General features: G+C 40.5%; 1 pseudogene; it reads right to left on the reverse strand.

Moving 5' to 3' along the window:
- Positions 1–764: 764 nt before the first annotated feature.
- Positions 765–25,462, reverse strand: LOC148191729 (uncharacterized; annotated as a pseudogene).

The following is a 25,462-nucleotide window of genomic DNA, read 5'->3' on the forward strand; positions in this document are numbered from 1 at the left end:
AGGTTTTGGAGTCGAAGAGGAACAGTAATGAACAATCCATAGATTCGAGGATTGTTCGGTTGAAAACATAAGGTTTGATGCGGAAGCGGATTTGAACGATGGAGAGGTGATTTTAATCGGCGAGAAAGGTGAGGTTCTACGATGACAATGTGGCTCGTGGTGTAAGAGCTTTCTCTCGAGAGTGAAGTAGATGAAGACTTCACGAAATGAAAATGTAGTGTTGTACTGAGGGAAACTCGCGAGGAATAAGCTCATGTGGCAGCGATGGCGTAAGCAATCCACGGGGCTGAGGCAGAGTGGAGAACCAAATGGTTACGTGGAGGTAGGAGAGTTTTGAAGTGTAAATGGAAAATGAAAGATGAAGCGTGAATGGAAGATGGCTAGAGGAGATCCTTTGGGATTCTCTAACCTTGACTTTCAAGGGAATTAAATTCTGGAGTTCTCTCTACAGAAAGTTTAATTCATTATTCTCAAAAGTGTCTTATAAGAGGTGATGACATGTCTATATATAGGACTAAAAGTCCCTCCTTTCTAGCACATGCCTAACACCTTTTACACATGTTTTAATAAAAGTAAAAGAAATACTACACTAAACTAATTGGACTTGGACCCCGTCTATCAAAACCATTGCACACACTATCCATTTAACCAAGTACATAACTCACTAAAATCAAAATAAAATAAACAAAGTTCAACATGCATAAAAATAAAGACAAAGACACATCCTGATCGAGCGACATCCATCAGTAAATGCTGGTGTCTCATCATCCTCTGCTATCATCTTCATCCTCATCATCTTCATCTACATCATCCTCATCTGCATTTGTATCCTCATCATCCTCATCCTCATCCATAACTGTAGCTCCGGAAGTGCCACCTTCTCCACTAGCTTGGGCCTTGTCCCCACTCAAAGTTTCACATTTTACATTTGACTTTCAAAATTTTATGCATCATACCACAAACATTCACCCCAACCCAGAACATACCATTGCATACTAGATCACGTTAGACACATCAAAAACAAAACAATAACAAAAATTAAAAAGAAGGGTTTAGAAAACTGGGTTGCCTCCCAGCAAGCGCTTCTTTAAAGTCATTAGCTTGACACCATCATGCTCAATTTGGATTCACTAGTGCAGAAAGAGCTTTAGACGTCCGTTCTTTTGGCCTTTTGACGTCCGACCTTCCCCCGACGTCTTTGTGGGTGACGTTACTCAGACGTCGGGGGGTCTACATCAGACGTGTATATAGACATCTGATGTGTCAGGCCCGACGGCTATCCAGACGTCCGGTGTACACCTTCGGACGTCCATATAGACGTCCCCACGTGGCTGTTTGACGTCCCCAGAGACGTCCGTCTCCTCCCTCCCCCGACGTCTACACAGACGTCCGAGATTTATCCCCTAACGACCACCTGCCTGAATTGTTTTGTGGTAGGGCTGGGGTTGGACGTCCATTTGTGCACTGGCAGACGTCTATAGACATGCATACCTTACAGTCAAAAACATGCATACACAAAAACCAATAACATGCATAAAAAAAACCTTTATCAACGAACAAGCTAACCTGAAAAGTAGATTCCAAATGAAAGGGAGGGAAATCGAGGAGGGCACGACCTAAAACGTAGGCCAAAAACAGTTAAAAAAGCTGTCCAAGAGCACACAACAAACTACATCAAAACGCACCAAAAACGATTTTTAATCGGTTCAAATCAAAGATATTTCATCATAGAGCAATGTAATCGGATTGAAAGTAAATTTAAACGGTCCAAAAGAGAGAAAACGCACCTGGAAATGCAATGCCGCAGAGAGAGTTCGCGGGGAAGATGATGAACAGTGAGCATAACTGCTCGCGGGTTCACGTTTTAGTATAAATACTATTAGACGTCCAGTACTATTGGGCCCCGACGTTTATAATTGGGGATTTAAAATTGATATTCGTGGGGGATTTTAGACGTCCATGGGAGGGGCCCAGATGTCTATAATATTATAGACGTCCGTCCCCTCCCACAACGGACGTCTAAGAGACTGAACAAATAAATGCTTCAACTTCCTTGTGAGCTGATGACAAATTTATGAACACCGAAAAACGGCGCCACAAACTTGTTTTACAATCGGCAAGTGTGACCAAATCGTTTCAAGTAATAAAACTCGGTAAGACCAAGTATCGTTCTCCCAAAGGACTCACGGCCTAGTTTAGTTATGTGATTTGTTGATTATTTAAGACTTAAGAACAAATTGATTCGAGTTTAATATGCAAAAGACAGTAAATAAACATGTATGCATGAATTTGATCAATGGCGAAAACAGAATACAAATACTTCAATGAAATAGATGGATGAGTATGTTGTTGGGGTTATCAATTTCATCTTATCCACTCTCATATACTTTAGGAATTCAACATTCTTTTCATCAGTTGTTAATGCCACTCTCTAAATCACCTTGCAAGAAGGCCTATCCTTAATTACGAGTTCATACAATTCCTATCATTCCTAGTAATTAGTTCTTAAGTGCAGGAGCTTAACGGCAACCAATATACTATTGGGAGAAATTCCCCGGATCTAGATTTCCCCGTACGTTCCCGTATCGACAAAATCAATAATCATGGCAATGAATGAGTTAAACAAAGCAAGCATTAAGCAAAGAGGAAAAACCCTAACTAATGATGAAAGAAAGCATAAGTCTTAAAAGTATGATGTTAAAACAAATTCCATATATGAGAGTTTCACAAGACTACATTGATTCCCAAACAACAATACAAGGTTTAGTTCACTATATTCATCGTGAAACTAGATGAATAATAATGGAAGAATGAAAGATAAAACCCTAAAAAGTGAAGAGGTAGCCTAAGCATCTAAGATCCTCCTTCAAAGGGGTGGAAAAGAGAGTATTTGCTTAGTCTCTGCCAAAAATACAAACCCTAGGATGTCCTAAAGCTTATATACTATTCTAAAAATACAGAAAAATTAGGCCCAAGCCCATAAAAGTGCCGCTCAACGGTAAACTGCCGCTCAGCGGTAAGTGCGTGAGTTGGTTTCTTCCCCCAACGGCCATTTTGCCCCTCAGCGGATCAAACGTGACCTCATGAGTGCCGCTCAGCGGTAAACTGCCGCTGAGCGGTACTTGCGGCTTCTCTTTTTGCACTTTTTGATGTCTTTTCTGATTCCATTTCTCTCCTTCTTCACTTCTTTCACCAAATTCACCTTCAAACCTGCACAAAAACACTGAAATCAAGCATAAACCTGTCCAGCTCTCTTATTTCTGAAAACATGACCAAAAGCATGATTTCAAGCTAGTTTCTAAGTGTTAAAGGTTGCTTTTAGTATCAATTTTAAGCATGAAAATAACAGTTTTTCAACTATTATCATCAACCCCCTTACACGTCCATTGTGGGGAGGGGGGGGGACGGACGTCTATAATATTATAGACATCTGGGCCCTTCAGAAAGACTCCCACGCATGGGTGTGACGAATTAGAAGTAGTCCTAATCTTCCTTGGAGGTCTTGTTTCACAATCCAAGATTATGCTTGATGCCTCAGCTGGAGGAAATATCAAATGGAAAACTCCAGAGGAAGCTACATAAATAATTGAAATTATGGCTACTAATGATAATGAGCTGAACAATGAAAGAGGAGCTCTTATTCAACTAAAAGGAGTTCTACAGTTGCAATCCAATGATGCCTTGCTAGCTTAGAACAAGATACTAACTCAACAATTGGAGAATCTCACAAAGGCACTTGCACAACTGCCAAAAGAGTTAAAGACTGTTGCACAAGTTCAATCTCAGATGTGTGAATTATTTGGTGTGACCATATCAATGGTCAATGGGCCTTTCCAATGGAAGTTTTAGAGGATGCTAATTTCATGGCCAATCAATTTCCATACCGCCAGGGGAACTTCAACCAAGAGTGGAAACCACACCCAAGTATTGGTTAAGGACAAAATGGGCAAGCTGGACAATCATGGCAATTTCACAAGCGACAACACCAACCAACCTTATGGCAACAAATAGCTACAATTAATGAAAGATTAATAAGGACGGAAGAAACTCTTCAACAATTCATACAGGCAACTGCATCCACTCAAAAGAGCACTGAAGCTGTTATTACGAACTTGGAGATGCAAATGGGTCAAATTACTAAGCTGTTGGAAGAAAGGCCTGAAAGAAATTTTGGGGCTAATACTGAGGTTAACCCCAGGGAAGAATGTAAAGTGCTAGTGAATGTAAATGTTGAAAAAGTTGAGTTGGAAAAAGAAGAGAAAAAAGAGAGAGAAGAGAAAGAAGAAGAGAAAATTTGTCTGAAGATTGAGAAAGTGAGTAAAAAAAGAAAAGAAAAAAAGAAAGTGAGAAAAAAGAGAAAGAGGACGAGAGGAAGAGAGAGAGAATCATATGAAAAACCCTTTCGTCATCCAAAGAAGTATCATAGGAAGGAAAAGAAATTTAAGTGCTTAATGGAAATCTTCAAGAAATTGGAGATTAAAGTTCCTATGATTGAGACATTGCAACAGGTTCCTGGTTTGATCAAATTTCTGAAGAAGTTCAGTAGAAAGAAAAAAGAAGAAGATGGAACATGAGCTTTATTGGGTCAAGCAAGTGACGTTAAAAGAGCGCTTGCTGGGAGGCAATGATGAAGTTGCTCCAGCAAGAGTGACAGATTGGATGCAACGGGAAGGAGAATCCAGAGATGGCAGCGGAGATGCAGAGTGAAAAAAGGAAGTAGCGTAAGTGATGGTTGAGGACCTGTTTGGAAGGTGGAGAACTAGCTCAGGTGGCCTTCCACTAGAAGGAAGCTAGATGGAGAAGGGAAGCTCATTGGGATGACTTTTGGGCAGAGTTTTAGGTGCTGGAAAATGCATCAGCAGAATCAAAACTCATTAATCATCAAAAGTGTTTTTACAAAGTTGGCTGCCATTATTTTATAGGCTAATCATGGAGCTGCAGCAAGGAAGTAATGTACAGAGAATGATGGATCAGCTGCCATGTGGTGACCCATGTGTAAAATATGAAGGCCTTCTAGAAAGGCTTATTAAAAATGTGTTAAAAACCAAATCAGCACGTGGTCTATGGGTGTTGATGTTGCTATGGTCTGCTTAGCAAAGCGTGGTGGTGCAGCTAGCAACTTGGACATTCATATGGACAGATTTGCCCCTTCTCTTGGTATCTCCCAAATTCCACTTAAAATGAAGGAAGAGAACTTGCCCTGTTGTATCCATATCTTCAAGCTCTTCTTGGATTCTTCTAGCCATACTTCTAGTAATGGGTCCCTGCCTTAAGTCATCAGGCAACCCAGTTATTTAAGAACTTTTAATTTTTGGTTTGGTGATGTAATTTTGAACTTTTGGGTATTTTTGTTTTTGTTATAAGTTTGTTACAGGGTTTACATCTACTGATGGATGTTAGGCGGAAGAGTATCTACTGAAGGATACTATGTTTGTATACACCTACTGATGGGTATTGGTAAGAAAGATTTGCATCTACTGAAGGGTGCTGGAGGATTTTGGGTCAGGCTCATGACGTTAAACAAGCACTACCTGGGAGGCAACCTAGTTGATTGATTATATTTTTGTTTGTTCTGCTTTAGTTGCATGATAGGAATTTGCATGAGTGATCTGAGAATTTAATTGCAGGGAACAAGTGAGGGGCATGAGTAGGAGGCACCTAGGTTAAGCTAGGAAGAAGACCACTTCCCGAAAGTGCCGCTGAGCGGTAGTGTCGCAGAATGGACATAGATTGCCCCTTAGCGGAACCCGAGCCCATTGGGGTATTTGTATACCCTAAGTCGCGCTTTGGCTTCTATTTTCAGATTCTTCTTTGCACACACACTCCTAAACAATTTTCTAAAGGTTCTCTACATTTTTCCTTTGATTCCTCTTTAGAAAATCTCTCTTCCACTCACTTTCTCATTAGTGGCTAACCTGAAAAGTAGCTAACCTGAAAAGTAGATAACCTGAAAAGTAGATTTTTAACGAATGTCTCAAAGCCCTGTGAATATCAATTTTAAATTCCTAAAGACGTCATATTAGTGATGGGCCGTACGTCTATAATATTATAGACGTCGGGCCCAAGCGTACCGGACGTCTAATAGTATTAAAATGGGGAACGCGAACCCGCGAGCAGTTACGCTCACTGTTCATCGTCTTCCCCGCGAACGCTGCTGCTGCGCCATTGATTTTCGAGGTTCATTTTCTCTGTTTTGGACCGTTTAAATTTACTTTTAATCCGCTTACATTGCACTGTGATGAAATATCTTTGATTTGAACCGATTAAAAATCGTTTTCGGTCCGTTTTTGTGTAGTGTCTTGCGTGTTCTTGGACGGTGATGAGTCGTTATTTCTTGAATTATATTTAGTTTATTGCACTTAAATAAACCAGGGAATTGTGTTTAATTGTTTGTTATTTCCCCGTTTTCCGAATTCTGCTTAATTTGGTCGGAAATTTGTAATTGTGCTAATTTGGATTTTCTGAGCTGATTAAGTGCATTTTTGAAGTGCAGGAAAATTTCGGAAATACATTTTGGGACATCAGGAAGAATGCCAAATAAATTCAAGACTCTCCACACAGAAATTTTAGAATTAATTAAATTGTAATTCAGTAGTTTAGAATTTCTGTATCAACTCTTATATTTTGGGTCAATTTTTGGTAAATTAGAGTAGACCCAAAAATTAGAAGTTAGTGACTTGGACCTAGGGTTTTATTGTGTGGACCCCATCCCTATTAAAGGGAGGACACACGTCCGTAGAGGGTGCCAGCCGCCACACATTTTGGAAATGTTTATTTCTCTCGGGTTTTGGTTTTGGGGAAATTTTTCTTTGGCTGAAAACACTGTTGCGAAGGAAGCTTTTATGAAATTTAATTTTCTTGCTTTGACTTGTGCATGAGTTTCGTTTTCAGTTTGCCATTTAATTTCATTTTGGCTCATGAACTAGAGTGAAGTTTAGGTCCAGTAGTGCTTCATTATTAAACTGTATGGTGGGCTTTATTTTGGAAGAGGATACGCTGATTCCAGGACTTGTGAAGTGCATTCGGTGAATCATTTTCATCTTGGCTGGTGAGTAGAATTCTACTTTCTTTGTGCGAGAGTTGCTGTACGGTTTGGTTGGTGGAAGAAGCACACTATTGCCACGGCTGCAAGCAGGGTTGAGAGTTAAATGATGTCACTGCTGGAAGCAAACGGTGCTAGAGGTGCTAGGAGCCAGCCGCAGGGGAGTGCACGGGGATGAGTAGCTGAACGTGAAGCACGAGATTCAAAGAATGGCATGGTGTGTGTAGAACGCTGGAACGCGTGTTGAGCTGTGCACGGGGATTGGATGCAAGAAGAATGAAATGGAGGTGTGTTGTGCTAGAAGAGCAGCACGGTGATGCAAGTAGGAGCTGGCACTGGTTGGTGTAGGCGTGTTGCGCTAGAAGAAGAGCAGAAGCTCATTTCTTTTCTAACTGGGAGAGAATGGTGTGTACGAGAATGGTAGAGTACAATTAAAAGCCTTTTCATTTAGTAAAGAGGATTTGTCCAGCCGTGACTTTGGTTTTTCTTTGAGCATTTTTATTAAATGAAAAAGAAGGAAACACATGGAAAAGGGGCCTGCTTACGTGCAATGGGAATTTTAAATTGATGTTTGGTTGATGAAGCTCTAGGAGGTCACGGTTTGATGAAGAGGTGATGGGAGTAGGTAGGAGCTGTTGCTGCCACATTGTAGGGGCCATGCTGGAAGAAAAGAGAATGGCTTTTAATTTATGCAATGAAGAAGTAGATTAGGTAGAAGAGTGATTCACGTGAATGTGGACCATAGTGTGCACGGTGATGGAGTACTTTCAAGAGGCTAGAAAGTTTTATTCTCTATAGTTTAATCATTGAAGGAAGATGGTGCAGAGGTGTGGAATTTTTATTTGGGAAAAGAAGTAGGATACGTTGGAGATGTGGTGACACGGTTAAGGAGGTAGTTCTTTATAAGCATTTGCAATGTTTAATTTCTTTTGGTAGATGAATGGGTCATAAGTTTTATTTTCTTTCATTTCCTTTGCTTTAAAATATTTTATATCATATTTTGAACTCATTTTCTGTATTTTAGATGTTTCGAATTGATTTTACTATTTCCAGTTGCTACAATTTCATTTTAATGTATCAGTTCCGTTTTTACTGTCTTAATATAGTTTTACTATTTTGAATTTTATTTAAAACGCTTTTTTATTTATTCGCAACCAAACCATCAAACCCCCCCTGCGTGTTTGACCTAAGACTTGAACCAAATTTGGTCCTTGAGAGACGACCTAGGAGTCACTTCCTAGCTTATACTGCATTAATTTTATGCACAACTTTTGTGAGAGGTGCGACCCTCTCATCAAAATGGCGCCGTTGCCGGGGACCAACGGTTCAGTTTTAGGTCTTTTGTGTTGATAATGTGTTGTTTGTGTGTTGTGTTTTGTCTTGTATGTTTGAGTGTGTGTGATTTGTTTGTTTAGGTTGTTTTGTGTGTTCAAAATTTTTGTGATATCGTTTCATGATTTTAGGGTGTTGTGACTTAGTGCATGACTAGGGGAAATCCTGGGCCTATACCACCCTTTGATCCTGAGATTGATAGAACTTTTCATAGGTTAGCTAGGCATTCTAGAAATTTATCTTTAGAGTCTATTTTTGAGTCTGTTCCATTGGATACTGTGCATCCCACTGCTGAGTACTTTGTGCATACTGCATCTACTGCATCGGTTGCATCTGCACGTGATTCTGATTCTGATTCTGTTGTTTTTCACACTGAGAACAATATGGCACAACCTCCACCTCGTGAGAGGACTTTTTGGGAGATGGTTGCACCTGATTTCGATATCTAAAGCTTGTGCATCCAATATCTTGATGAGGACGTTCCATTTGTTCTCAAGACTGGACTGATCCATTTGTTGCCCAAGTTTCATGGTCTTGCAGGTGAGAGTCCTCATAAGCATTTGAAGGAATTCCACATTGTCTGTTATAGTATGAAACCACATGATGTTCCTGAAGAGCACATCTTCTTGAAGGCATTCCCTCATTCATTGGAAAATGTTGCTAAGGATTGGTTGTATGGTTTGGCGCCTAGATCCGTCACTAGCTGGGATGATCTGAAGAGGCTGTTCTTAGATAAATTTTTTCCAGCAGCCCGGACCACAGCTATCAGAAAAGACATAACTGGGATTAGGCAGCTTGGTGGAGAGAACTTATATGAGTATTGGGAGAGATTCAAGACACTTTGTGCTAGTTGTCCCCACCATCAGATACCTGAGCATCTCCTTGTCCAGTATTTCTATGAGGGTTTGAACAACATGGACCGTGGTATGATTGATGCTGCCAGTGGTGGAGCTCTTGGAGACACCACACCTGCTGAGGCCAGGCAATTGATTGAGAAGATGGCCTCCAACTCCCAGCAGTTTAGCACCAGGAATGATGCCATTGTGGTGAGGGGCGTACATGATGTTGTTGCCCAGTCTTTATCAGCTGTTGAAAGCAAGTTGGAAGGAAAGATTGACTCTCTTACGAAGTTGGTGACACAGTTGACTACCAACCAGAGATCTGCAGCTCCATCTGCATCTGTTGCACGACTATGTGCTATTTGTCCTTCCAGTGACCACTATACAGATGCTTGTCCTTCTTTGCAGCACTCTGCTGCCTCTGATGCGCCTCAGGCTTATGCTACGAACATCTACAACAACAGGCAACAACAACAGCAAAATCATGACTTATCCAGCAACAGGTACAACCCAGGGTGGAGGAATCACCCCAATCTGAGATGGAACAATGCGCCACAGCATCAACAGCAGGTGATGAGAGGGTCGCACCTCCCACAAAATTTGTGCATAAAAGAATGCAGTATAAACTAGGAAGTGACTCCTAGGTCGTCTCACAAGGACCAATATTGCGGTTCAGTCTCAGATCACACACGGAAAAAAAAAGGGGGGGGTTTGTGATTTTGTTTGCGGATAAAAATTACATACAACTGAATATAATTGAAAGCATTAAAGTGCATGAAAACTTTTAAAGAAAACAATACAATAGATAAATATTCAAACACAATTCACCATCAAGAAGAAGAAAATCAATTCAACATATAACGTAAACCATTCTCAGGCAAAGGAATGAAAGAAATTAAATTTTTTTCCTACCACTAACCGTGACCCATGTGCATCCCTTAAGTCAAAGGTAAATTGGAATTGCATCTACAATGCAATCCGTGCTTCCATGTGGGTGTCACATGTGCATGCTACAATGAAATAAGAATTAAAGAAAGGCATTCTCTTTCTTCCAGTAACCAATACGGTGCTTTCCAAAGCAATCACAAAACTTCATCTATTTTCCTCACACGTTCACGCGCACACCACACAGCTCCTAGAAATGCTTGCTTGAGTGCTTCCAGCTTGTGACACCTCTGCTTCCACCACGTTCCAGCCAAGCCGTGAAGTCTAAAATGAAATAAAGAAATCTCCACTTTCCGTGACCATGCTGCTTTCTTCCAGAAATCCTTGGCACCTTTTCTTATGTTTTTTTTTAACACAAACAAATGATCATTCATGACCACTCCCTGCACCGGACAGCAGTAGCAGTAACTCGGTGGCACCTCTCCATCCAATCTTAATTCATGCAAACTCTCTCTTTGTTTCTACCCCTGCACATCCCACACGTCATGCTTCCAGCTCATCCTAATTTCAGTTTGGGATGTATTCTCCCTTGGTGCAGTAAAGAAAATAAAAAGGGCTCCACTTCCGTGCACACCTACTCTTCACCTCTCAATCTCCATTTCATTCTCCCTGCTTCAGCTCCTTCCGTGCATCAACTTCAACAAAATCAATCCTCTCTTCCAAGATGGAATCCGCTCCTGTCCCGCAAGGAAAATTAATTCCAGCACCGTATGAGCTAGACCAATTCACTTGTGCGCTTCTTTTACTGGACGTGGCAGCACGCATGCTTGCTTCATTCTCCAATTAAAAAAAACAAATTCAAATCAATGTAACAGTAGCTGAATGCACACCAACGCTGGAATCAAACTTAAATTAAAGATTCGATGCCAAAAAGGATGCGAGCCGAAAACGGTGTGCTTCCCATTCAATTCATCCCATACAGTGTTTTCAGTTCCCAGGGAAAATTCAAAACAAAAACCTCCAAAAACTCCAAGACCGAGAGAAGAGAAAACTAAAAACAGTGCCAAAAACAAAGTGCCGAAAAAGTGGTCCCTCTCAAGTGGCGGCTAGGGCTTTTCAAGAGCTGTGGGTCACCTTTAATAAGGGTGGGGTCCACACAAAAGAAAAACCTAGGTCTAAATCACTAACTTCTAATTTTTGGGTCTACTCTAATTTACCAAAAATTGACCCATAATGTAAGAGTTGATACAGAAATTCTAAACTACTGAATTACAATTTAATTAATTCAAAAATGTCTGTGTGGAGAGTCTTGAATTTATTCGGCATTCTTCCTGATGTCCCAAAATGTATTTCCGAAATTTTCCTGCACTTCAAAAATGCACTTAATCAGCTCAGAAAACCCAAATTAGCACAATTACAAATTTCCGACCAAATTGAGCAGAATTCGGAAAACAGGGAAATAACAAACAATTAAACACAATTCCCTGGTTTATTTAAGTGCAATAAACTAAATATAATTCCAGAATTAACGACTCATCAAAATAGACCACACTTAGTCTTTTGCACTCCTGGGCAAAACCAAGACGAAAACCAGGGAACTACTCAAACATCAGGGAGCTGACACAGACTCGAAAGACAGACAACAAAGACTCCAAAATAGAAACACAGTTGCACAATTCTCACAAAATTCTGGACGGTAAAAGGTATAGGCAGAATCCAACACAGAGTCAACAAAAGCACATACTCAAAGAATCATCCAAACAATTCAGTACAAGGAAAGCAGTCAATCAGTTCAAGAGATGAATCAACAGCAACAGAGCCTCACAGATGCACACAATCAGTGTTTCTCTCAAGTGTTTAAGGTAAATCAATGTCACTCAATGCACTCAAGAAAGCAAACAACAACAGACTTGGCAAGCCTCTTGATGGACGAACGCCCGAGAAGCTGACGACCGAAGCTATGCGAGCTCGATGCGGACTCCTCGAAGCTTCTCCGACGAGTGAAGACGCAGCGGAATGGACAAAAACTCGAAGAAGAACAAGAACAGAAGGTTAAACTCGAAGAGAAAACCCTAAAATCATGAACGAACCCTAGAAAAGAGGGAAAACTCAAAATGAACCGATTAATCGGTTCAAACATAAGATTGGAGGAAAACAATCGGTGAAAAGTCTGGATCGAAGGTGAAACAAGGTTTTAATCGGTGGAAATCAAAAGAAATGGTGGAAGAAGATGGAGCTGTGAGGAAAAAGAGGATTACCGTGATGGAAGCAATGGCTCATGAAGAGGAGAGCACTCGAGAGAAAGTGAAATGCTCTGTGATGTGCAAAGGATGTGCGAGGATGAAATGAGATGCACAGTTCTGCGAGAGTGAAGGAACGAGAAAGAGAATGTGGATGTGCGTATCTGATGCGTGAGGGAAAAAGAGGACGCGTGCGCTGATGTGGCTTGGAGTGGACGTGTGCCAGATGTGGCAGTGGAGGAGAGGCAGCACCGTGGAAAATGGAAAATGAAAGATAGAAAGGGTGCTTGGAAGGTGGCTAGAGGAAGTCTTTGGACTCTCTAGCCTATGACTTTCAAGAGAGAATAGTTTCTGATTCAGAAAATTCAATTCTCATTATTCTCAAAAGTGACAATACAATAAAGGAGCTGGGTATTTATAGTAACCCATGCTCCTTAAGAGCTAAACTATAAAAAGTAAAAATACAAAAGGAGGACTACGTCAAGTACGATTCCATCATACCCTCCCTCTTAAAAAAAAGATTTGTCCTCAAATCTGACAATCGCCTTATGAAGAAACTCCACACAATCTTTGGGAGCATGGCCATCTTCGAGTGGCCTTATTCTTTTAGATCTAGTTTTCTTCCTCCTGGATCAAACACGAATCTGCAATACACATCAAATATATCTTCGATTAATATCAATCCAAGAAATAATTTTTCTTTAAGAGAATAAGAACTTCTAATGCTTTGATTAGTAATCTTTGAGAATTTTAGAAGTCCAAATTCTATTTTATCTTGAGTTAATAGTTTTCTTAAAGATAAGAATAACTCAAGATTTGAATTGTCATATTTTGAAAATGTTTCCATGACAATTGGTTTGAAAGAGAAGTCAAAAATTGAAAAATAGGTTTTGCCATAAGGAAAAGAAGTAAAGATTTGGAAACCTTCCCTTTTAAGTTCTATGGTCTTTGGAAGAATAGGTTTTGCCATAAGGAACAATTTCTCCTTTTCCTCCTTCTCTCTTTCTTGCTTTTCTCTCTTTTCTTCTTCTCTTCTTTCTTCTTCTCTTCTTAATTCCTCTCTTCTTCTCTCTTCTCTTTTCTCTATTTCTTCTCTCTCTTTCTTCTCTTCCTTTTCTTTTCTCTCAATCTCTCTTTCTCTTTTCTTATTCTTGATCTCTTTAAGTCTTGCCCTAAATTCTAATTCTCTACGAAGAAACCCATGATCCTTTAAACTCTCAAGAAATGATTTTCCATCTTCAATGCAATCCCTAATTAGTTCTAGGTTTCTTTTAATGCTTGAAGGCACAAACTTTCTTCTCATGCAAGCTTTTAAATCATGCCAATTACGTATGGAAGACTTTCTACCTTTCCTAACATGATATTGTCTTTCATCCCACCACTCACTTGCATGCACTTCTAACTTAGAGAGATATATACTAAGAACATAATATTCACTCTCTTCACAAAACCAAGGATTTATTTTATCAATTTCTTTTTCCCAAACTAGGTATGTTAATGCACCTATGTCTTTACCAAAGGATGGAAGATTCCTAGCTTGTTTAAACATTTCATCAACTTTATCTAACCTAGAAGACCTATATGAACCATAAGAAGACATCTTTGTTTTTAAAAGTTGTTTCTAGTGTAAAGGTATACAAGATTCACACTTAGACAAGTCCCAGGTAAGAGAGGTGAGTCATGAAGACTGCTTAAGTACCAAGTCTTGCCTTGCCAGAAATGTCTTAGGTTACTACTAGTTACCCCTTTAAACTAAAATCACTTTTAAAATCAAAGGACACAACTCACAAACAAACACATACAATTAAGCACAATTAAAAGACTAGACTCTCGGACTCTAATGTGTGAAAAGGCTTAGAGTTTAATCCCTTTTAGCCTAATCACCCTAAACGTGAAACATAAAGCAAATCAATATTTAAATTCTACTCCTATGGTGAAGCTTGTAGCTTTGGCTAACAAGACACATTCACCTGTCTAGCTATGCTAAAAATAAAAGCAAATAAAGTTGCCAAGGGTTTGAAAGAGCACCAAGGACTCTTCCTAAACACTTGGACTTTATAAAAGGCCCTTTTACAAAACAAAAACTAAAGCTAACAGTGGGCAAACACAAACCCAGTACAAATACAAACAAAAATTGAAATCCTATGCTACGGTGCTCTTGGTGCCCACATTCACGTGATCCACTTTGCTTCGTGTCAATCTCAGTCCTGTCCCATTAGAGATGTTGCTGCTGCCACGATCTGACCCAAACACCTTGTTCAAATGAAAATCCACGTGCTCAACTTAGTACTGCTGCTATCAAATCTTCTTGATTTCTATTGATCAAGTTCTACAAACACATATGCACAAACTGATGTGAGGATTCACTTAATTAAAACAAATGGCAGACAAAGATATAGGGTAGTAAACTTCCCTTTCTCTCGGTACAGTTGATCCTGGCAGCTAATAAAATTGTTTTTGCTCTCAAGTGACAAACTGCAATCAAATATTCACACTCAATTCAGCAGAGCAACCATCAATGCTATCAATTTCCAGCTAAGACAGAAACAATTAAGCAATCCAGAGGCAACAAAATTAAACAACTCCCCTAATTAAATGGTTGGTCTATCTTGCTGTAAGCTCTACTGATATTCTGCTGCTGCTTAAAATTCTTGACTCCAAATGTTTATCAACTCTGCACACAACACTCCTAGTCTGCACTTTATCCCTGCACTGATTTAGTTCAAATCTGCACACTGAAATTATATCAATTCCAACAAAATACACCTAAACATGGATATTAAACCAGCTGCAAATGGGTGTAATTCAAGGCTGAAACCAAACTGATTAAACAATAATTCCAAATTAATCAAACCTGATCAAACCAATGGACAAAGAGTGATATGATGTAATGCAGAAAATTCAGCTAACATTAAACAATGAATTTAAACAGAATGGAAATCTGCACAAATAAATCTCAGCTGTTTAAGCTCTCAAATTATTTCATTGAAATTCTGATATGCACACATAGGTCAATGTACTCAATTTTCATCAGATTCAAATATATGAAGTTCAAACCTTAGTCCAACTAATTAGACAACCACCAGACTAATCAAAACAATGGAGAAAGATTAACATGATGCAATACAAAAATTGGCAGTTAAAACAATGTTGATGCACTTCCAGAAACGCTCATAGAACAATTAGCACATTATTTGAAAATCCTATGCCTCTACCAAGTTCCCATAGGTATTATCAAATCAGAATCAACATTCAACATGCCCAATTAAACCATGAAATCACAATTCATTTTCAAAACAGTGAATACATCATGAATTCAGCAAGCAATGTTTTAACTGAAATGAATGCAATGACAGTTTATAAATTCACAAGCACAAATAACAGTTCCAGGAAATCAATAATCAATTAAAACAACAGTGATTGCAGTTCCAGTTGCAACAAATCACAGTTGCTCTAGTTTACTCACTAAACTCCTTTTCCCTGCACAATGAACAATTACAAACAGTTAGATTAACAATGAATTCTCTATTTCAAAGTGCCAAGGAATTAGGCCAAATTAGCCTCACGAAACTCACTACACTCAGGCTTCACTTTGAAAACTTAAAGCACTCAAAATGGAAAGGTTTGGAAGGGAGATTCTCCCTTGGCAGTACACAGCTGGAGAATCTTCCAGACCACCACCACCTAAGATGCTACCAAGCACACAAACCTTCTTTCAAATTCCAGAAACCAAAGTATAAAAGCTTCTCATTTCAGAAAAGGCTAGGCTAAGATCAAAGTAATGGACAGACAGGTAAAACAGAACAGGACAGCCACTAAAGCAAAGGAATTGACAGCACAACAGAGAAACTGACTCAAGATCAACTCTAGACCAGATTACAAAAGCAAACAAAAAAAACTTCAATTAGGAACAGCAGATCAGAATTCACACGTGCACTGAGACAAAACCAGAACATTCAACAATGACAAGCAAGAAACAAAGTAATGAATAAGGTGAGCACACAAACAGAACCTAACAAGGGATCTAGAACAGATTAAGAAAGCAAATAAAAAAAATACAGTAATGAATTGCAGAACTTGTTGGTGAACACAGGTTTCAGATGCAAAATTGAACTTGTCCCATATCCTATTTTTAGCAATTTCAATTCTGGACACAATTGCACACTGAAATCCATTCGAACAAGTTTAAGGATGCTTGTTTTGATCATTCAAGGCCAGTTTACACAATTTCATAGGCTTTTACTCAAATTCACATGTTCAGTTCCTTGTTTTTCTTTTCAGAATTTGCCTCTTTTGAACTGATTTATTCAACTCATGCCTTTATTTCATTTTGGAACAAAACAGTGATTAACAAGCATTGAAACAACTTAGTTCTGCAGTTTAGAAAGTTTAAAAACGGTTTGCAAAGACTCTAGGATTAAATATACAGAATTCCAGCAATGATCTACTACTGAAATGAACAAAAACAAAGCAAAAGACTCAAGCAATGAAATATGCAGTTCGGCCTACTGCTTGCAAGTAATTTCTGCTGTGACTTTCACACTAACAACCAAGCTAATGCTGAGCATATCACGGCTTTTCTGGTTGACACTTTGTTACTAGTCATCTCAGCATTCCAACTCAATTTTAAAAGTGCAGAATAGCTTCAATATTCAAATTCAACAGCTTATTAAAACAAGAAGTTCACAACAGCAAATTCAAATCAGATCTGCTGCTCATTTCATGCATCCGAGCTCTCAGTATTGAATGTCATAGCTCATACGGTATGCACATTGAACATATAATCAGATCACCACAAACACAACTCAAATAAGAAATACAACTTGAAGTTATGAACAAGAAAAACCAACTAACATGACTATGACAAAACAGAATTCGATTTAGAAATTAAAAGACTCAAACAAATTGGATTCACCGAATAAAATGATAAAAACAGTGACTCAAAGCACAGATTAGACTCAACACAAAATTGAAACCTAAACGAATATGAAGAGATTGAATCAAAGCAAGACAGTTAAACGCATGTGTTGAACAACGCGGAAGAAGAAGAAAATTCAACATAGACGCGAAACAGTGAGAACAAAATCGAAACAACACAAACAATGAATAAAATAGGGAGGCGAAACAAACTTAACTCAGAAATTGAAGGAAACTCAGAACAGAAACAATGAACGAAACATAAACGCTAAAATGAAAGAAGTTAAACGCACAGCGTTAAACCAGAACACAAAGACAAACACAGATTACAACAAATCAACACAAAATACTCAGAATCAAGACAAAGCGAAAAGACGCAAGGAAAGTGATACTTATCTTCGAAGCGTGTTCGACCTTGCTCTGAATACCACTTGATGGACGAACGCCCGAGAAGCTGACGACCGAAGCTATGCGAGCTCGATGCGGACTCCTCGAAGCTTCTCCGACGAGTGAAGACGCAGCGGAATGGACAAAAACTCGAAGAAGAACAAGAACAGAAGGTTAAACTCGAAGAGAAAACCCTAAAATCATGAACGAACCCTAGAAAAGAGGGAAAACTCAAAATGAACCGATTAATCGGTTCAAACATAAGATTGGAGGAAAACAATCGGTGAAAAGTCTGGATCGAAGGTGAAACAAGGTTTTAATCGGTGGAAATCAAAAGAAATGGTGGAAGAAGATGGAGCTGTGAGGAAAAAGAGGATTACCGTGATGGAAGCAATGGCTCATGAAGAGGAGAGCACTCGAGAGAAAGTGAAATGCTCTGTGATGTGCAAAGGATGTGCGAGGATGAAATGAGATGCACAGTTCTGCGAGAGTGAAGGAACGAGAAAGAGAATGTGGATGTGCGTATCTGATGCGTGAGGGAAAAAGAGGACGCGTGCGCTGATGTGGCTTGGAGTGGACGTGTGCCAGATGTGGCAGTGGAGGAGAGGCAGCACCGTGGAAAATGGAAAATGAAAGATAGAAAGGGTGCTTGGAAGGTGGCTAGAGGAAGTCTTTGGACTCTCTAGCCTATGACTTTCAAGAGAGAATAGTTTCTGATTCAGAAAATTCAATTCTCATTATTCTCAAAAGTGACAATACAATAAAGGAGCTGGGTATTTATAGTAACCCATGCTCCTTAAGAGCTAAACTATAAAAAGTAAAAATACAAAAGGAGGACTACGTCAAGTACGATTCCATCACCTCTAATATCAACACTCGAACACATATGCATGTTCAAATCAAAAGGTCTTTTCATGGTTGTAATGGGGCCAAGGACAAGGGAGGATATATCTGGATAAGAAGCTACAAACCATAAGGAACAGAGGAGCAATGGGGAACAAGTGTAAACACATTCAAACACACCCACAACCTCTAATTCCATCCTCTTCTTGACTCCATTATTCACAATTATTCACATTTTTTTTTATATTTTTCTGCTCTCTTTTTTTTCATCCTGTCTCTTTTCTTTTCTCTATTCAGCACACAATTTCAAGAGACAAGATACACCACATATTTACAAAAACAAAACAAGAAGAGGAACTAACTAGCCAACTCATCAGAATCCCCAAGGAGACCACACTTGTTCCCAAAACACTTCCAAAGCTCCAAAATTCCCTAAGGTTAAGGTAATCATGGTTTTTCACTTAGGGCTAGTGTATGAGCATTCAAAACAAAGAAATGGGGGAAAGTATAGGCTCAAAAAGGGTTTTCAAAGGATTAGAACAAGGTAAGCTTATTTGGCTAGAGAGGCTCAAAAACAAAGCTGCCTTTATCACTTCCAAACATGCATATCAATCAAGAGTTATCAACAAGAGTCAAACCAAGGCATATGTGCAAGCAATCAAGAGACATATCACACACAAGAAAGAACATCAAGTGGCTCAAATTCTCACACAGGGCATTTGTGTCACAATCAATTCAACTCTCAAACATCATGATCATCTTCCAAGCAAAGAAAAGCAAGGAATCCAAAATCTCAGAGTATCAATGAAGTGAAGGAAAACTGACAACCTAACCACAATCCAGAATTTACGAAAAGTATGCAAAACTGTACACAAGACACAACAAACTACATAAAAACCGAAACATGAACAAAGAAACAACCTCCCCGAATAGACCACACTTAAACGACACAATGTCCTCAGTGTGTCACAATCAGTAGATCGAACAATCAGAACAATCATCAGATATCGACAAAGTGCACTAAAAGTGAGGAGGGAAGGAGAAAAGAAACTCCCTGAGTCAGAAGGGAGGATAGGTGGGGTGGACCAAAGACGTCTCCTCCACCACTACATCCACTAAAGAAGGGTTGCTGAGGAAAGGCTTCAGTCTATGCCCGTTCACCTTGAAGCTTTTAGCTGTAGATGGACCTTGGATCTCTACTGCACCATAAGGGTAAACATTAGTCACAACAAAAGGTCCAGTCCATTTTGATCTCAACTTACCACCCATGAGGCCGAGTCTAGAGTTATACAACAAAACCTGCTGGCCAACCTCGAAGTCCTTTCTAACAATAGAACTATCATGGAACTTCTTTGTCCTTTCCTTGTAGAACTTCGAGTTCTCATAAGCCTCCAATCGGATCTCATCCAATTCATTTAGTTGCAACTTTCTTTCCTCTCCAGCTTGGTCCATGGAGAAGTTGCAAATCTTCACAGCCCAATATGCCCGATGCTCAATCTCGACCGGTAGGTGACATGCTTTTCCGAAGACAACCCGGTAGGGAGACATCCCTATCGGTGCTTTGTAAGCTGTCCTGTGAGCCCAAAGAGCATCGTCCAATCTATTGCTCCAATCTTTCCTGTTGGGCTGGACAATCTTCTCCAAAATCCTCTTAATCTCCCTGTTGGAGATCTCAGCCTGCCCATTTGTTTGGGGGTGGTATGGTGTAGAAACTCTGTGCGTCACCCCATATTTCTTGAGCAAAGCTTGCATGGATCTGTTGCAAAAATGGGTTCCTTGATCACTAACAATTGCTCTAGGCACTCCAAACCTGCAAAAGAGGTGAGATCTAACAAAATCTACAACAACCCGAGCATCATTAGTCCTGGTGGCTCTAGCTTCCACCCATTTTGAAACATAATCCACAGCAAGGAGAATATAACATAAACCAAAAGAAACAGGAAAAGGACCCATGAAATCTATACCCCATACATCAAACACCTCACAGAACAACATAGGTTGTTGAGGCATCTCTTGTCTCTGTGAAATTGATCCTCCTGCTCTCTGACAAGGCTCACAAGTGCTGCAGATCTTCTCCGCATCTTTGAAGATGGAAGGCCAATAAAAACCACAGTCCAGCACCCTGCGAGCTGTTCTCTGTATCCCCAGATGACCACCAGGTGAGGAGGCATGACAAAACTGCAGGACCGAGTCAATCTCATGGTCCGGAATGCATCTCCTAGTAACCTGGTCACTACACAACTTCCACAGATATGGGTCATCCCAAACATAATACTTAGCATCACTCTTAATTTTATCAATCTGAGCACGTGATGCTAAGGGAGGAAAAACAGAAGCAACCAAATAATTTACAATGTGTGCAAACCAAGGAGTGGGGTGAGAGTAAGAAATCATCAACAAACTCTCGTCAGGAAAGGTATCCTGTATGGGCAACACATCAGCTTCATCATCAGCTTTTTCAATCCGGCTTAGGTGGTCTGCAACCAAATTTCGTGCTCCACTCCGGTCTTCAATTTGCAAGTCAAACTCTTGGAGCAGTAGCATCCACCTGATCAATCTAGGCTTTGACTCCGCCTTTTTCAACAGAAACTTTAGAGCTGCATGGTCAGTATACACAATAACAGGTGATCCAAGCAAATATGACCTAAACTTATCAAGGGCAAAAACAATTGCCAACAACTCTTTTTCAGTGGTGGTATAATTTGCCTGGGCAACATCCAAAGTGCGTGAAGCATAGTAGATCACTCTCGGCAGCTTGTCAATTTTCTGTGTCAAGACAGCTCCTAATGCATAATTAGACGCATCGCACATGAGCTCAAATGGGGCTGTCCAATCTGGTGCCTGAATGATAGGGGCGGTGGTCAAAGCTTCCTTCAGGCAATCAAACGCCTGCTTGCATCTGTCATCAAAAGAGAAGTCAATATCTTTCTGCAGCAGTCTGGACAAAGGAAGCGCCTTCTTGCTGAAATCTTTGATGAAGCGCCTGTAGAAACCTGCATGTCCAAGAAAAGATCGCACCTCTCGCACGCAAGAGGGGTAAGGCAACTGCGAAATCACAGATATCTTAGCGGGGTCTACCTCTATTCCTTTTTCAGAAATGATATGCCCTAGAACCAAACCTTGTCCAACCATGAAGTGACATTTCTCAAAATTGAGAACAAGGTTTGTTTCTATGCATCTTTTCAAAACTTTTTCCAGACTGACTAAACATGCATCAAAGGAGGATCCATACACAGTAAAATCATCCATAAACACCTCTATGCAATTCTCAAGAAAGTCGCTAAAAATGCTAAGCATGCACCGCTGGAAGGTACCAGGGGCGTTGCATAGACCAAAGGGCATCCTCCTATAGGCAAAAGTGCCAAAAGGGCAGGTGAATGTGGTTTTTTCTTGATCCTCAGGAGCAATATTTATTTGAAAGTAACCAGAAAAACCATCAAGAAAACAATAATGAGATTTACCTGCCAGGCGCTCCAGCATCTGATCAATGAATGGCAGGGGGAAATGATCTTTCCTGGTTGCTTGGTTGAGCCTCCTATAGTCAATGCAGACTCTCCAACTGTTCTGCACTCTAGTTGGGATAAGCTCATCCCTCTCATTCTTCACCACAGTGAGGCCAGTTTTCTTGGGCACAACATGGATGGGGCTAACCCATTGACTGTCTGAAATAGGGTAGATGATCCCAGCTTGCAAAAGCTTGGTCACCTCCTTCTTGATTACGTCCATGATCACGGGGTTTTGCCTTCTTTGTGGCTGTCTCACTGGCCTTGCCCCATCTTCCAAAAGAATTCTATGCATGCATGTGGATGGGCTAATACCAGGTATGTCAGCCAAACTCCAACCAATGGCCTTCTTGTGCTTCCTCAGCACACCAAGCAACTTCTCCTCTTGAACAGAATCAAGGGAAGTGGAAATGATCACCGGTTTCTTCTCATCATCCTCCAAGTACACGTACTTGAGGTTATCTGGGAGCTGTTTCAACTCAAGAGTAGGTGCCTGCAAGTCAGATTCATTTGTACTTCCTACAAGGTGGTTAGTGCATTCTGACTCCAAAGAATTCACAGGTAAAGGCGTAACACCTATCTCATCACGCTCCAAATCCATATCCATGACAATTACATTATCAACATCATCCATATCAAAAACATCATCAACATCATGGATATCAAAATTCTCTTCAAAATCAACCTCATTCTCAAATTCAGATTCAATGCATGTATGTAGAGAAGATAGAAAAGAATGCTCTTTCTTATGCAAAGAATCAAAATCATCAACAACATATCTATCAATAATGTCATCCAACGCATCGATTCTAAACAGAGAATGGTCCTCAGCTGGAAATTTCATTGCATCAAGGATATTAAAATGAACAACAATATCAGCAAATTCCATAGACAAAGTTCCAGCATACACATCAATCTTAGTTCGGGCAGTTTTCAAGAATGGCCTGCCTAAGATAATGGGAGCGGATCCATGAGAGAATCCCTCCTCCATTTCCAAAACATAAAAGTCAGCAGGAAAAATCAATTCACCAACCCTAACCAAGACATCCTCTATGAAACCTGCTGGGTGGGTAACACTCCTATTAGCCAACTGAATGACCACACCCGTGGTTTGCAAAGGACCCAGAGACAAAGATGCATATATAGATAAAGGCATGACATTAACAGAAGCACCCAAATCAAGCATGGCATTTTCAAATTTATTGTTTCCAATCACACAAGGAATGCAAAATATACTTGGGTCCTTGCACTTTTCAGGGATGTGCGGGACCGACTTACCAATAAGCGCAGATACAATCCTTCCCATGCTAATTCTCTCATTTCCCTTCATCTTCCTCTTGTGTGTGCACAGCTCCTTCAAGAATTTGGCATACTTCGGTATCTGCTTGATGGCATCAAGTAGAGGTATGTTCACCTCTACCTTCCTGAAGGTCTCCAGAATTTCCTTATCCACATCTTCCATCTTTTTGCTAGGAAGTGCCCGTGAAGGGAATGGTAGAGGGATAGGTCGGTCAACCAATGGAGAAGGTGCGGCAGCGGTGGTGGTGGAAGAGGGAGAAGATCCACCTGAAGAAGAACCACCGGCTGGAGAAGAAGATTCACCCACCTCAAATGCCTTGCTCGGACCGTCATGGTCGTTCTTTCTAGGACAAGTAGCAGGCACGGGTGTAGGTGTAGAAGCGGGCTCTGAAGGCACAACAATCTGCTTCCCTGATCTGAGGGTTATGACACTCACATTCCTTGGGTTCTGCACAGTCTGGGATGGTAACTTATCCGAATTCTGAGACTGCGCCTGGTTTATCTGAGTAGCCATCTGACCCATCTGGTTAGTGAGACTCTGTATGGAAGCTCTAGTCTCTTGCTGAAACTGCAGGTTTTGCATAGTCATCTGTCTCACTAACTCTTCCAATGAAGGTTCAGACGAAGTGGAAGGTTGGGCAATTGGCTGGGTAGGTGCCTCTTGTTGCTGCTGTTGTTGTTGCCTCTGGTGTTGTTGCATTGGTGGAGGCACATATCTGTTAGGTGCTCCAGCATTCTGGAAAGGTGGTGCCTGCTGTTGATGTTGTGGCGCATTGTTCCATCTCAGATTGGGGTGATTCCTCCACCCTGGGTTGTACCTGTTGCTGGATAAGTCATGATTTTGCTGTTGTTGCTGCCTATTGTTGTAGATGTTCGTAGCATAAGCCTGAGGCACATCAGAGGCAGCAGATTGCTGCAAAGAAGGACAAGCATCTGTATAGTGGTCACTAGAAGGACAAATAGCACACAGCCGTGCAACAGATGCAGATGGAGCTGCAGATCTCTGGTTGGTAGTCAACTGTGTCACCAACTTCGTGAGAGAGTCAATCTTTCCTTCCAACTTGCTTTCAACAGCTGATAAAGACTGGGCAACAACATCATGTACGCCCCTCACCACAATGGTATCATTCCTGGTGCTAAACTGCTAGGAGTTGGAGGCAATCTTCTCAATCAATTGCCTGGCCTCAGCAGGTGTGGTGTCTCCAATAGCTCCACCACTGGCGGCATCAATCATACCACGGTCCATGTTGTTCAAACCCTCATAGAAATACTGGACAAGGAGATGCTCAGGTATCTGATGGTGGGGACAACTAGCACAAAGTGTCTTGAATCTCTCCCAATACTCATATAAGTTCTCTCCACCAAGCTGCCTAATCCCAGTTATGTCTTTTCTGATAGCTGTGGTCCGGGCTGCTGGAAAAAATTTATCTAAGAACAGCCTCTTCAGATCATCCCAGCTAGTGACGGATCTAGGCGCCAAACCATACAACCAATCCTTAGCAACATTTTCCAATGAATGAGGGAATGCCTTCAAGAAGAGGTGCTCTTCAGGAACATCATGTGGTTTCATACTAGAACAGACAATGTGGAATTCCTTCAAATGCTTATGAGGACTCTCACCTGCAAGACCGTGAAACTTGGGCAACAAATGGATCAGTCCAGTCTTGAGAACAAATGGAACGTCCTCATCAGGATATTGGATGCACAAGCTTTCGATATCGAAATCAGGTGCAGCCATCTCCCTAAAGGTCCTCCCACGAGGTGGAGGTTGTGCCATATTGTTCTCAGTGTGAAAAACAACAGAATCAGAATCAGAATCACGTGCAGATGCAACAGATGCAGTAGATGCAGTATGCACAAAGTACTCAGCAGTGGGATGCACAGTATCCAATGGAACAGACTCAAAAACAGACTCTAAAGATAAATTTCTAGAATGCCTAGCTAACCTATGAAAAGTTCTATCAATCTCAGGATCAAAGGGTGGTATAGGCCCAGGATTTCCCCTAGTCATGCACTAAGTCACAACACCCTAAAATCATGAAACGATATCACAAAAATTTTGAACACACAAAACAACCTAAACAAACAAATCACACACACTCAAACATACAAGACAAAACACAACACACAAACAACACATTATCAACACAAAAGACCTAAAACTGAACCGTTGGT

This window comes from Vigna umbellata, chromosome 10 (assembly GCF_029865625.1).
Source record: "Vigna umbellata cultivar VRB3 chromosome 10, Vumbellata_1.0, whole genome shotgun sequence".
NCBI lineage: Eukaryota > Viridiplantae > Streptophyta > Magnoliopsida > Fabales > Fabaceae > Vigna > Vigna umbellata.